General features: G+C 45.4%; 1 pseudogene; it reads right to left on the minus strand.

Moving 5' to 3' along the window:
* Positions 1-423: 423 nt before the first annotated feature.
* LOC137142339 (probable G-protein coupled receptor 139) lies at positions 424-1,609 on the minus strand (annotated as a pseudogene).
* Between the last annotated feature and the right edge of the window lie 1,619 nt (positions 1,610-3,228).

A 3,228-nucleotide genomic window follows, 5' to 3' on the forward strand; every position in this document is an offset into this window, starting at 1 on the left:
TTTTCCCCCCCAGAATTTCTGATTTGCAGGAAATTAAAAAAAAAAAAATGGTTTTGTTCCAGTTTAGAAAGAAACAAATTTTAAAATGCAGACATTTCCCACAAACCAGAAATCCTAAGTTTTGGCCAGCTCTAATTCTTAGCCCCTTTAACACTGACAAATCACAGCCAGTTTTCTACAGAGCGCTGAAAGAGTCATTTGGATGGCTGGGATACCGACATGCTACTTAGCATCCAAACTACCAACACCCCACGCAAGTCTACAACAAAGCTGGAGCGTATGGTCTGTTATCCAGAAAATGTCAATTAGCCGTGAAGATGTTAATTTGGACTAAGTTTATTTTACATACATAAGTGTTAGGTCCATTTGTCTTATCCTCATTCCGGGCTTGGATCAGGCAAGTCCTCTCATTAAACACAGGGAGAGCTGTACCTGCCTCTGGGAGGACATGCATCCTGACATCTCTGTAAGGCAGTGTGCGTGCGCGTGCGTTAGACCTGGAAGATTGCTGATGGGTTCTTTCTCTGGGCTTTGCAAGGAGAGACAAGAACCTTAAGGCAAAGGATTAACTCCCTGCGGAAGGCAGTTTGGGTGCAGGCGTAGAGATACATATTCACAGCTGAGTTGGTCAGTTCCAGCATAGAGCCAAGATCCACTGCGACATTAATGGCCTTGGAGTAATCCTGTCTCTCTATGTCGTAATGGCAGGTCTTGAGAATAATCTGTGTGACGAACCTGGTGGTGCCAAGATAAGCGAACATCATTGAGACGGTAACCAGGAGGATGATGGATTTCTTCTTCTGGTTCCTGAATTGGGATCCGGAGGTCACTCTGTGGATCCCTCCCTTCATCACACAGTGCACTTTGTTGCTGTGGATGATTTGCCTTAGGGTCAGGCCGTTCAAGGTGAAGATGATGATATAAGGGACAATGTTGACCAGTGAGGTCTGAAACCAAACCAGCCCCTCAACGTAATGGTTGGGAAGGTCAGGGTTAAACACGCAGGCCGCATGCCCAGTCCCATTCACCATTTCTGACCGGTTGGACCAATAATACGGGATAGCCACTATGTAGCTGCAGACATGAACCATGGTGATAACATAGAGTGTTCTTCTTGGGGAGCATATCTTTGCCTTCAGCTTGAAGGTGTTGATAGCAATGAAGCGTTCGATGGTGAAGGAGACCACCAGCCAGACGGAGGCATTGATCGCACCATAATTGAAGATGTCCCGGAGGGTGCACCAGGGGTCCCGGTACCAGAACGGCTCCAAGCTGTAGCATCTCATGATCATCTCGACGATAACGATGAGAATGAGAACCACGGTGTCGGCCAGGGACATTGCCATCAGGTGGTAGCGGCTGGAGGCAGAGATCAAGCAGTCCCTTCGCCAGAAGATCACAAAAGTCATGATGTTTGCTGAAAAGGACATTTACGCAGCTGTTTGAGTTGGAAGCAAACCCATCTCCCCTCCTCCTTCTCACCCATTCTGCTGCAGCTGAGTCCTAGGAACAACAGGAAAACAGCACAGCACAGACTACGTTGTGACCCACGACCCCCTCAATGTCAAGTGACAAAGGAGGTTACAGGAATGGCCTGATTCTGGTACATACATTCTGGTTCACCACAGAATGTTATGTGAGGTCTTAAATGAAAGCCATGGTCACACTGGTCATTGATATTGCGGTGAAATGTGTGTATAGCTCCTACGTAAGGAGTTATGTTCATCTATTGCAAATATGTTCTGAGAGTCTTTATCAAGGTATGCATCACCAGCAGAGGTGGAGAAACAGGTTTTCTGTCAGACAAGAGATGTTTACTTACCAGTCTGTCTGTTGGGATGTAAATTAAGCACGGTAAGCTAACACAATCGATACCCATTTATATACAGAGATAACAAAAAGATGTAAAGGCACCAGGGAAGCAGCACACGGGTAAAACAAGCCACAGGTGGGTATCCTGTCTCAGACTACGGGCTATCAAATTGGGGTGTAAGTAGAAGGCAAAGACGACACCCCGTGATCCTGCACCTAGGAAGTAAATGGACTGCCCATTTACATTCATGAAAACAGGATCTCAGCCAACCTTGGCTGAAAAACTGCAAAAGATGTTGGATGAGAAATTTCTTTAGACAGGAGGTTAACTTCTTGGTTAAGTTTAGTCTCTAGAAAGCGTGTTATGATTTTCTTTTATATGTAACTCTTTGTTTCCATTATCCTCACTCATTGTCACTTGAATCTTTGATCATGATTCTTGTTTTCACTACAAATATATCTAAATACTGTGAGATTAAGCAAAGCGCTGGATCAGAGCTGAATTTTGCAAGCTGGTGTGTACACTGTTCCTTTGGGGACAACAGACCTGGTATTTCTATGAGTAGCCAGGGACAGGGCCTGGCTATCCCAGGGAAATGCTTCAAAGGGCCTCAGGATCTGGGTGCACCTAGTGTTAACTTGTAAGGCAAAATAAGGGCTGGCATGGCCCAGAGAAGAGTGCTTGCATGTCTGAAAGGCTGGTGGTGTTAGGGAGCTGACACTCAGCTAAACACAAGCAAGATCCCTTCACGCGAGGGGCTGAGGATACCCAGGTGACTCAGTCCTGGGTACCCTGGGAACCATCGCCTATGTGCTGAATCAGTCTGATGGCTTTTACTCTGCAATACCACCCGCCCCCTGGGGTCCCAACACCCTTCACACCTTGTTGATATGGGGAAATAGACTGGCACAGCCACCAGCAGAATAAGAATAATTCTGCCACATCTATTCTGGAATAGCTCCTCCTGTGGACGCTTATTCCGAATTAGCTATTGCAGAACAGCTTGTTTCACAATAACTATTCTGGTCAGCTTCCATATGTAGACACACCCTTAGGAAAACAGGGCAAGGGTGGTTTGATTGGAGAGATTTCTGCAAGGCGGCATTACAGGTGACCTGTAACTGGGAAACAAATGTCTTTCCTTCCTTTTTTTTTTGCTTCTTTATGGATGCGAAGAAGTCCTGAAAGGCTGCTTGTTGGGCATTAGAAATTCAAGTTTTTGTGCACACTGGAACTCCTTAGACAAATGGAAAACTTATGAGATTATGATGATGATGACGACATCACAAGAGAAAGCAAGCTGAATAACAAAGGGGAATGGATTTTTAGCCAGACAGGGTAAAAGTTGTTATGGCTAACACTTATTCAACTCCCATGCCTAACTAACAGTAAAGAAAAAAACAGTCTATGTTAAC

The sequence above is a fragment of the Emydura macquarii genome, unplaced genomic scaffold (genome assembly GCF_026122565.2).
Source record: "Emydura macquarii macquarii isolate MOO-44397 ecotype Brisbane River unplaced genomic scaffold, CSIRO-AGI_Emac_v2 contig_3220, whole genome shotgun sequence".
Lineage (NCBI taxonomy): Eukaryota > Metazoa > Chordata > Testudines > Chelidae > Emydura > Emydura macquarii.